Below are 12600 nucleotides of genomic sequence, written 5' to 3'. Positions count from 1 at the left end.
GGAATTTCGGATAAACATGATGCGGCTAGTTACAACGCATGTCGAATGGGAAAGTGAGCCACGAACTGCAACAGTTTGAGGTTAGTCAGTGTTGCCAGTGTGTTCCTGTTGAAGCGGCTTGAAGGTAGAAAGGTAAAGGCTTAATCAACTTCAGATTCCCCCTTGAGTTTTTCCAAATCTCGTTACTTTGACATTTTGTAATTTGACATTGTGCAATTCGATCTATTTTTTTGTATTAGAGTCTTTTTCTTGTGATCGGGAAGGACACTGGCTGAGACTATATGCCCAAGATTTATAGTCAAAACTAGACGTACTATACGTGATTCCAAAAAAGTGCAAACAAATTTACAAAAGCGATGCCTTCATAGATGTTTAACAACTGGCATCACTGCCTGACAACCAAACAATATGGATCGTATGACCAAAAGTCAACCAACAACTCAGTCACGACCCCAGCCTTCTACAATCTGTTTATTACGCTCACTGGGTTGGTCGACGTCATCTCATCTCCGGATTGTCAAGATGGGAGTCTGGCATACTTTACTTCAAAACATCCTTCGCACACACCGTTGGTTGGTTGCGTTGTCGAAGGACTGCCATACGGAGGCGCCGAACGAAGGATGATTCGATAAGCCATTATTGGCACCCCGACCGAACGAATCCTTCGCTGCCGTCTGCTGTAACGTTCCCTGGAAAAGGTAGAAGTAGTTTGATCCGATTTCGGCGACATCCGATTGCGAAGATGATGCTGCGACTAACGCTCTACCTACTACTGGCTGACTATGGTAGGGTCACATGGATAAAACAATTTGAAATAATGCACTCCGAGCCGCTTGTTTCGGTGGGGCATCAATAGAGCTGGGCTGCCGGGTAGCTTATCGTTCGCGTGTGGATTCCGTTCTCGTATCGTATCGTATCGTACCCATCTGAGCGAGTGGGTCAAATGTTTTCCGATCAAAGAAACAGTCCCGGTATAATTTGATTTACACATACTCCTTGGTGTGTTCACCGATGCTCGAGTTCGAACGATGGTGTTTGCCGAGTGGAATTGGATTTACTACTTGTGTGTAGTTTGAGAGTTTGGACAGGATGAATGCATTGTTTATTGACCCGAAAGTCGAACCGACGAAATGTACGAAAGCAGTTGCTTTCAAATATATAATGGGAATGGATTCTTGTTTCAACTTTGATGCTAAACTTCATGTCGTAAGGGGTATGATTGATGTTCGACGCTCGAAAGAATTTTGTAAATAACAAATATTCGTGACAGCTCTCGTGTATACTGTGACTGTGACGATAAGTATTCTTTGCACGTGATAGCTTGAACCTACCATAGGATCTGAATGATGTCAGAACACGGAGAACTTCCAGTAATCATGGAAACGTCAATATCCGGTCAATAACGGAATTTCCGGTGAAAGAAACAAGTTAACATTGATACATATTATCTTTTTTTCCTTCTAAACCATCTGCTCAACAGACACCTGAACAGGAAGGTTCAGATAATGTGGGATTAACCTTTCAGGACGCGCGCCATCAAGCAGCCGAAACTGCACCGCGCTCGCGCTGTATTCGACGAGCGAGGTTTTTTGGTAGTGTTGTACATTTTACAACGGCACGCGCGCTGAAGGGTTAATGCCGTCTTCTACAACAAAAGTAAAAGCCAAGACTACTTTCTTGTCAACTCACTAAACACATTCCCATGGTCGCCAAACCCTACGTCTCTCCGGAACCACCAAGAAGGCAGTGCTTCATAGAGGAGCTAGTGCACATCGCACCCTTAAAGTTAGCTGCGATTTGACCTGCTGAAGGCAAAGGTATAACTACCCTTCAGGCCCTATCAGCTGCACCAGAAGGTTGCTGACAGTAGGGCCTCCACCTACCCAAGCCCTTACCGCGGACCCCTTTCCAACCGCGGGCTCGGATCCAACCCAGTGGACTGACACCACGACAACAACCCTACCATGATGTTCTCCCCGCGGCCAATTAATCGCTGTAAGGATCGATTTTAACCGCAGAGCTACGGTATGACCTACGAAGTCCACTTCAACCCCCTGGACCAGTTCTTGTAGTTATCGCGTCCGAACTAGCTATTCTCTGAGTCCACGCGCCACCTCCTCTGTAGCTCCCAGACGATGTGGATGATAGCCATTGAAACGGCATTCCAGCCAAACTCATCCCTACACATCCTCTGGACAAGATTGTCCGGAGTTATGTCCTCTCCGCACAAGTATTTATTTATTTATTTATTGTCGTCAATCAAACGTAGACCGGTTTCAATACATTTCATGCTTAATATCTATTTATACATATTTTATAGTTATAATTGTTATTAGTTCAATTTTTCAATCATTCTTCATATAAAGGCTACATCTATCTGCTATTTTATTTAGCTTCTACGATTTCGAATGTTTTGAAAATGTTTCTTCAACTGCGTTCTAGTCATATTTAGGTCAATCATTTCACAATGCCGATTATAAGTGTACATCATTTGATTTAACGGTCCATATTTTGCATAATCAGCATGATGACGTTCCACTGTAAACAAATTTCTCTCACGTAGATGCCGGCTGGGAGCATAAAAATTTAATTTGGACAATAATTCAGGTGAATCAGTACGCTGTGAGACAATATCAGTAACAAACGATACCATAGCGTAGTCACGTCGTTCTTTCAATGTCTGAATGTTGATCAGCAAACAGCGTGCTTCGTATGAAGGCAGAGGAAATACTGTCCATCCTAACTTACGTAGTGCGTACAATAGAAACTGCTTCTGAATTGACTCTATGCGTTCTTCGTGTTTTTTCATGTAAGGAGACCAAACAACGCTGCAATACTCTAATATTGATCTCACATACGCAATGTATAATGTTTTTATAGTGTATGGATCCTGAAAGTTATAACCAAAACGTTTTATAAAGGATAACATATTATATGCTCTATGGATAATTGTATTATAATGTTCTATAAACGTTAATTTTGTGTCTAAAATTATACCCAAATCTCTTATTTTTGCACATTTTCCAACAATTTGATTGCCTAGCTTTATTGAGAAATCTGATGGACATCGTTTTCTACTGTACGTTATATGATTGCACTTTTTTACATTTAATTCCAATAAACTTTTAGAGCACCATACATGGAATATTTGAATTTCATTCTTAAATACATCGGTGTCATCTTTATTTCTAATTTCTAGGAACAGCTTCATGTCATCAGCATATATAAGAACATTTAGTTTTTTTAGTATAAAGGAGATATCGTTAACGTATAAAATAAAAAGAAGAGGCCCCAAGTGTGAACCTTGGGGAACTCCAGATGTGACATTAATTGGTTTTGATTTTTTCTCATTGAATCGCACTATTTGTTGACGATCAGTTAGATAAGACTTGATCCAGCTGAGGAGCCCCGTTGCAATTCCCATCTTTTCAAGCTTGTAAATCAACATAGGAATGTCCAGTCTATCGAATGCTTTGCTGAAGTCAGTGTAGAGAGCTTCCACATGATTACCGTTTTCCATTGCATTCAAAGAGTAATTGACAAACTCAAGCAGGTTAGTGGCTGTTGAACGGCCTTTGAAGAAGCCATGTTGAGAATTAGTTATTCTATTTTTAATCTGAACGAAAACATTTCTGTTGATGATCGATTCAAATAATTTTGGTATGCATGAAATAATAGCAATTCCACGATAATTTCGAACATCACATTTTTTACCAGACTTATAAATGGGTATTAGGAAAGATTTTTTCCATTCCATCGGGAATTTACCAGATTCCAGCGACATGTTAAATAACCAAAATAATGGAGTTGTAAGTTCAACTGCTAATGGTTTTAAAAAAGATGGAGGAATTCCGTCTGGTCCAGAACCTTTTGTGATATCTAGGTCATTTAATCTAGCAAAAATGTCTTTAACATTAATGTGACTTACACTAACATCGTTTGGAAAATCAGGAAAATAAGAAAAGTATTCAAAATCACGATCGTTATCTGAAAAATTTGTGTAAGTTTCTTGGAAGAATGATGCAAAAAGATTGCAAATGTCTTCTGAATTATGTCCTTCTTTTTCGTCTAATGTCATTTTGGCCGGAAAACTGGCTGACTTTAACTTGGATTTAACATAATTGAAAAAGTTCTTTGGACATGACTTAATTTCACTTTCAGTTTTTACATTATAATCAAAAAGAGCAGAAGACATTGCTGTATTAAGTTGATTGCAAATGTTCAAATACTTCATCAAATTTTCTTGATTTTCGTATTTTCTATATGTTTTATGAGCCTTCTGCTTTCGATTTTTCAAATTCAGAATTTGTTTGTTGAACCAAATTGGATTTTTGGAATTGTAATTTCGTCGCTTTTTCGTAAGCGGAACTTCTTCTTGAATAATACCCGATAATATTTCGTAAAAAATTCCCACAGCGCAATCAATACTTTGTTGACTCCTTAAAATAGATTGCCAGTTTGTCCTATTTAATTTAGCCTTGATATTGTCAAAGTTTGCTTTGTTGAAATCCAATACATTTTCATATTCACATTCGATGGGAATGCTATTATTATGTACAAATACAGAGTACTCAATTGCCGTATGAAATACTTCGTTTTTCCATAGCGGTGCAAGAGATTCAATTACACAGAAATCTTCGTGTGTGTTCGTCAGTAAAAAATCTAAGAAATTGTTTTGTTCGTTTTTCACGTGATTTATTTGATTAAGACCTAGAAAGGCAATTTTCTCAAAAATAAATTGTAATGTATCATTGTCACCAATAACTAGCAATAAAATACTCTCATTTTCTGCATCAGGAATAAAGTCTGCATCACGCTGATTAAAGTCACCGTATATGTGTATTTTATATTCAGGAGGAAGCCGAGACACAATTTCATCGGCTGTTTGAAAGAACTTTTCATAAGTTGATTTGCATGTTCCGAATTATACTTAGTTAAGATTGCAATGAGTACTCCTCCTCCAGATTGTCTTTGGCTTAATACTAGATCACGGTCGTCTCTAAACACGTTATAATCGCTACCAAAAGCTTCCTCGTTTTTGACACTGTCGCTCCAGCTAGTTTCAGTGCCCAGTATAACTGTATAATTTGAACTCAATATATTTTTATGAATTGCATTCAACTTTGATGCGCTACTCATACGATTAAAGTTTTGGCAATAGATAACTATTTCAGTAGCAGGTGAGTTCTTAGTAAACGATGATAGCTTGTCAATTTCAGAAATTACATGATTATTATTATTAATTATTGGTAATTGTTCATTAACAGTTAAAATTCCATCAATATTCATTTCACTATCGTCATTATATAAATTAGTAACAATACATCTGCTACATGTAAATATACTATTGTTACCTTCATCTAGGGAATGCGTCAAATCTAGTGAAAACACTGACAGCAACAGGGTCTGTTCACTCGTGGTTCTGGATGAACGTCGGTGGTGCGGATACCGTTAACATGCACTGGTGTGGCTTCAGCATTTCCATAAGAGGTCTTTGGACTGTTTCTATGGGTCGTCGAATTTGTTCCATTGTTAGAGGTATGTCCATCCGAGAGGTAAGGGTTCCGTTCGTCAGCAGGGTACGGGTTCAGCACTTCTCCTCTTTGAAATCTTATAGTTGGTCTATATGGTGCGGGTGGAGGTCCCGAAAATCGCTCCTTTGCGGCGGCCAACAGTTCTTTATCCAATGGTAGGGCATTGGTGTTTCGTTTATCATTGCTGCGTTTATGTGTTTGATTACGGTTGGGGTAGGCTCTGCTATTGTTACTTTCAACGTATTGCGCACGGCATGATTCACTTACGCAGCAATAACGGACACAAAAAAAAAAACAAATTAAATTAAATCGCACGCGGCTTACTTTAAACGGAGCGAATTAAAAACGCGTCCAACCTGTTCGACGACTGTTAATGACTAATGACTAAGTATGCGATCACGCATTGTGTGAAATCGAGACCACACGAACAAAACGTGTTTCGCCGGTTCCTCTAAACCAGCACAAACCAGACATTCGGAAGAACGCGCATGATAGAAACGATGTAGATACTGTCGGAGACAGTCATGGTCCAAAAGGACCTGAGTCAGGTGGAATGTTACTTCCCCATGGCACCTATCTACCGTCGGGATCAACCTATGGGTCCACTTTCCTTTGGTGGACCTGTCTCGCGCACGCTGCCATTTGATCATGGAAGCCATCCTGGTAGTCCTGTGTATGCCTCTTGTGCCGCGTATTTCGAAGCACTCTATGTCCTCTCTAATATGGATGCCGATAGGCTCCATACCAGTTATGACGCAGAGCGCATCGTGTGACACGGTACGGTACGCGCTCTCAATCCTCAGGCACATCAGCCTGTAAGTACTTTCCAGTTTCCGTCGTTAGCATTCAGTACTTAGTAAGGTGCCCCACGCCATGCCGCCATAGGGGTGGTGGGGGTAAAGTGGACAACCTAAGTATTTTGGTTGTTTCCCGCGGAAATGAGGCAAATTCCATCTGCTTTTCCGAGTTACATGGAAGATAATGATATACTCTAGAAATCTTGTAAGGGGTTGCATTTAAAAAATATTGTTTTCTTTGATTATTTTCTTAACCAAATCGTGCATCAAAATAGCGTGAAAAAATTGGTGGGGGTAAAGTGGACAATCGATGGGGTAAAATGAACAAGTCGTTAAAAGTTATATAACAGCATATTGTTTCTATGTTTTTAAATACAAACTATCAAATTTCATACGATACCTTTATTTTGTTGTTTTCAAACTTTTAATACAAATTTTAAAACACACTTAAATAATTATTTTAAAAATAGTGTAAAAAACAAGCACTATTTTGGATGAAAATTAAATTTTGTTGATATAAAATATTTTTTTTATAACTTTTTACTTCAACTATCTCACGATAGGTATGACGGCTGATGATTCTGAAGTTTGCAAAATAAAAAATGAAATTTTGGTGAAATTTTAAGCGATTGTCCATTTTACCCCCACGGTCTGATTTTGTTAAAATTATTTCCAAAAACTTTTTTTTTACAAAACCTAATTTTTTTTCTGTCAAATATATTCTTCTACGTGGACTTTATTGGTTTAGGGTTCAAAACTTGTAATAATTGGAAAATAACTTACGAGAAAACCTTAGCAAGTATAAGCAGATTTTACATCATTTCCGATTTTTCACGTGACTTTTGAAGTTTTTGTCATCTTGAAGAGGTTTATTTGATTTTAATATTCAAAATCAGCAAAAGTATAATGATTCATGCTTAGGCATAAGCTCCAATCGTTGAAACATTTTGAAAAACAATAAAAGCCATGAAACAGTACCTTGTCCATTTTACCCCACCTGTCCACTTTACCCTCACCACCCCTACCTAAGTATGGACGTAGCAACACTAGCCAGATGCTTGCGCTTACTGGCATACACCGCAGAGCTATTGGATATCATCCGGGACAATGCCGCAATAGCTGTAGAGGCTCTTTTACAGGCATAATCGACGTGGCTACCGAAGGTAAGCTTATCGTCGATCATCACGCCCAAATATTTGACGGAGCGCTTTGACAGGATAGTGCACTCTCCTACACTGATCTCCGTCTGCTTCTCCGACTTCAGGTTGTTAACAACCGTCACCTCTGTCTTGTGGTGAGCCAGCTCCAGTTTCCTGGATCGCATCCACGCCTCCACAACCTTGATCGAGTGGTTGGTAGTCAACTTTACCTCCTCGATCGTTTCACCGTAGACTTCGAGCGTAATGTCGTCGGCAAATCCGACAATCTCCACTCCCACTGACTGAGTACTCTAACCTCAACATCTCGTCGTACATGACATTCCATAACACCGGACCCAGGATGGAACCTTGCGGGACTCCTGAAGTTATGTGAAAGCACTTCCGACCCACCTCCGAGTCGGAACTAGTACGCGATTCTGAAAGTAGCTTTCGGGAATCTTGTACAAGTACTCCGGTATCCCCAGACGCAAGAGCGCATCGGCAATAGCAGACCAGCTGGCGCTATTAAACGCATTCCTTACATCCAGAGCCACTACCCCGCAGAAGCGAATTCCCCTCCTCTTAGGCTCGAGTGCTTTCTCGGCGGTTTTTGTAACCGACAAGATAGCGTCTACGGTACACCTCCCCTTCCGGAAGCCGTGCTGGTTGCTCGAAAGACCATTTTCGCCCTCAGTGAACCTCAACATTCTATTGAGGATGATCTTTTCGAGCACCTTCCCCGCTGTGTCTATCAAGCATATTGGTCTATATGCCGACGGGTCTCCGGGTGGTTTCCCCGCCTTTAGTACCACTCAGAGATGTTGGAGGGGATCATTGGAGGACTTTTTTTCGCGTCATGATCCTAGTCCTTGGCTTGGCATGGCTAGTCCTTGACTCCATCCGGACCTGGGGCCTTACCTACGCTAAGGGACTTTGCTATCCCCACAAGTTCCACATCGGTGACCCGCTCCTCATCGCCAGCCCCAGTTCCCGGCTATCCTACGAAAGGAGGCCAAGGACTAGGATCATGTCGCGGAAAAAGCCCCTCGATGATTCCCTCCAACATCTCTGGAGATTGCTCTGTAGGAGCCATCACACCTCTCGTCTTGGCCATAACGATCCTGTAGGCGTCACCCCACGGGTTCGCATTGGCACTCTGACAGAGACCCTCAAAGCAGGCCGTAAAGCTTGCTCTTATCTCGGTCTTCAGCGCGGCTTTTGCAGTGGCGAACACCATCCGCCGTTCGTTTCGCTCTTCCTCTGATCGTGCTCGCTGCATCCGCCGCCTAGCCCGTAGGCAGGCGTGGCACAGGTCCGCAATCTCTGAGTAGACCGAAGGCCTCTCATTTCTAGGGTGGACTTGCCTAGGCATGATCGCATCGCACGCACGTGACAACACCGCTATTAGCTAGTCACCGCTTAGACATGGTTTCACTAAAAACCTCGTCGTTGAAGAGTGATGCCTAAAACCAACAAGGGCTTGGCCTTGGCACAGCCACCCCTTCCCCTATCCGCTGCCAGCTGTTATTGTAGTCGATACTATAGCGAACCGCCAGATGATCACTGTGATTGTACTGCCGTAATTCTGCAAAGTGACGTAAGCGCCATTCAAAATGTCGATATTTGTTGGTATATTATATATAACTAGCTGTCCCCGGCAAACTTTGTCTTGCCTACTGCGTTTTTTGACGTTTCAAGTCCCTAGCCAAGCGCCCAAGTTCTCGTTCAAAATGTAAGAAAACCCGATTTTCAAAAACTTTCAATTTTCCCATATTTTAGGCATCATAAACCTTCCTTGGGCGAAAACTAACAGAACGAAACCAAGAGGACCCAAATCGGACCTTCCGTTCGCAAGTTATGCGCGGTCCCACGTATGCCACTGCATTTTTATATATATAGATATCTGGTGTAAACATAAAACTGTGGTATGCTTGCTGTATTAGAATGCAAGATCTAGTCGTAATCTATCATCTATGAAAATAAACTTAGAGGAAGAGCAAAAGTTTTATGCATACATAATAACCAAAAAATGGGCCAAAACTATCAATGTCGCTTACGTGACTTTGCAGAATTACGGCAGTGTAGCCGTCATCTCGAACTACTTATTAGACCAGGCCTACAAAAGTTAACGTCAATAATCAACTCCGCTCCGTTCCGGCTAAAGATACTCGACATTTACCAAGTCAAGGCCAGTGTCTCTAGCAGGATCAGGCCCCTTCGGTTCATAAAACGGCTTCCCCATTCCAATGCCCAGGCATTGAAGCCGCTATGATGGCGATATCCGTCCCACTCAGAAGCTGCCTGACCGATCAGTTGCTGGACTGCGTCTCAGTGGTTCTGGTTTAGCTGCAATAGCTGCATTGAGCCGTAGCCGACAAGGATCTTCTGAAGGCCAGGGCACCCGTTGGGTGCTTGTTGTTCACGGATTTCTCGGAATAAATCAAACGCGTGGGTGGACTCATGCAGCCTTGTGGCTTATGGCCTTCGCCTTCGCATCGCATGCACAGCTTGCTCCTGTCCGGTCCTGCTTCCAGACATCTGTACAAGGTCAGTTGGCATACTGAAAAGCCCACATTGAGCTTTTCTAGTCTAACGGATTTATTTGCGTCCACCACAGTTAACTGTACCAAGGCTACCTGTGTCTCTCCCGGGCCGTTCCGTAGCCGAACGGTTGAGGTGGTCCCTTGCACTTCGAACTGTTTCCGAAGTGCAGTGACGAGCTCTCTCGCTTCAGTGATCTCGTATAGGTTTATCATCTTCAGAGTCGCCTCTGCTGTAAGAGTCCTCACCTTGACCCTTTCGCCAAGGATCTCTTCCGTCAGACTTTTATAGGTGGCGCCCTTTTGGCCCTTGGCACACGTCGGTTTGGCGTCGCTCTTCATCACCTTCAAGATGTCTGAAAACTTAGACTTTTTTTTAACCTTTTGACGGGCTTTGTGTTTTAGTGGCTACCGCTTCTGATTCGTATGCAGAAGGTCCTGGGTTCAATCCTCGGCCCGTCCCTTTCCTCGTACTTTGTATCTTTCTCTATACTTTCGCCTCCTCTCTGCATATACAATTCATGCATACTCACATGTTCATAGCCATCGCTAGGAGACGGTCCCCAGCCTCACACTATCTGGACCTGTGCTGTTTGGATGTCTGTTGAGCAGATTGTCCCCCCCATTGCTTGGAGAAGACAAAAAAAAGTCGGTCATTTCAAGGCATCATATTCTGCCTTGAAATGACAACTTACTCCTTGAACTTAGATGAAGTAACTGATAGGTTATTCGTATAAAGAAGAAAAGGGGCAAGTATTGCGCATAACGATGAAAACTGACAATTATCGAAACAATTCTCTTCAAAACTCCCATTTTTTACAGCTGAAAGACTACAACAGAGTAAGGTGTTAATTTATCTGTGTCAAATTTAGTCGCTCATTATCATTATTCGTGTCAATACATCAGGTGGTTTCCCCGAATTCATGCTCGTTGAACAATATATGAAAAAAATCGCAGCCTACCTTATTAAAATTTCCATCATGCGCATTCAATGTCAATTCATCACCTACGTTCCCCGAATTCACGCTACCTATCATTGCAATAAACAGACTCGAGTAAACACACACACACGACGAATGCTTTCACCTGAACAGTACGAACTGAAACCCACTCGGGAGCGATTAATTGTAATTACACCTTGTCCCGCGTGTGCCCTGCCAAGCATACTTAATGCCAGCTATCGTATCCGTTAATTGCATACCACCACCGAGGTACGCGGAGTTACAGTAAGTTGCATCGAAAAGAGAGGCAGAAAAAAAAGTGACTGCAGCCTGGGACAATACACCCCCCGCATGTACCGTAGTTTCTACGAACAAGGAGGTGTACAATGAAAGCGATATCGAATTTCAAGCAATAATGGTGGTAAAAACCATTATGGAGGACAATGCTTGACGAATGAATGAGTAGTGCAATATGAAAGAACTTGACTGCTTGAGCTAATAATAAATCAATCATTTTGCAACAGCAGGATGCTTTATATAGTTTGACGCTCAAATTAGCATTTCCTGTTACAAGGTTTTTGCTGAGACAATATCAAATCTTGAAACGTTGCTAATGGGGGGTCTAAGAACTCAACGTATATCGACCAATGGAGACACATCGATGGCTCCTCGTGTACTCAATCCTACAGACATCCCCAATTAATCTCGCTGGTATCAAGGCCCGCCATGGTTCTCCCTGGTTCCGGAATGCTGGCCAAAGAAAATCCTCGACATCTCCTATACGACATCCAACCAAAGATTTCATATGTAAAGCCTGTATCCGCAATAATCGGGACACAGAAATATGGCTGTAACTCTGCAATAGATACATTAAAATTCCTCAAATTTTGCCTGATAATATCTCAAGATGTGTTCATTTCACCTGCAACATTTCATGTGAATCGGTGAAGTACCTTTTGTTGTAGCAATGAAACGGTAGAACGCGAGCAGTTGAATTTTGTACAGCCCCTTGTTTAGCTGGTCAGCGCTGTAACTTTTGAATTTGATACAGAAAATGACTGAAATTTTGAACACAAACCTCTCAATATGCTTTACTTGCATAGGCAAAATTTCAAAAAAATCGATGCACTATCAACAATTTTATAGTCGAAACATATATTGGAGCTGACCGTGATTTTAGCCCCTTAGACAACAATTAGTGAGTACCCCTTATTGTTTTGATTGTATTGTTGAAAGTACTACACCAATAATCATCAAATTTTGCTGGCATAACCATAACCAACTACCTTCTGTGAAAATTTCATGAAAATTGGCAGAGACTTTCAAAAGTTATGAATGGGCAAACATCGCACAGTAAAAACACGAAACATTTTCTCTAACACTATCCCCTATCAACACCAGTAACTTTCAATCCAATTTATAAAAATTGATGAAATTTTGCAAGAAAGTGTCTTTATAAGTATCATAACTGCTCACGAAGTTTCATAATTATCCTCACAGAACTTTGAATTGTAGCGGAAAAGAACCATCTAGTATGCGAATGAAAATTGGTGTTGATTGTACAAAATCTTAAAAATCACGTCTGTTTGTTTCTCATGCACAGTTAAAAGTAATGCATCGATTTTTATGAAATTTTGCACAAATAATTA

The sequence above is a fragment of the Aedes albopictus genome, chromosome 3, assembly GCF_035046485.1.
Source record: "Aedes albopictus strain Foshan chromosome 3, AalbF5, whole genome shotgun sequence".
Classification (NCBI taxonomy): domain Eukaryota; kingdom Metazoa; phylum Arthropoda; class Insecta; order Diptera; family Culicidae; genus Aedes; species Aedes albopictus.
Note: the sequence above shows the minus strand (reverse complement) of the source record.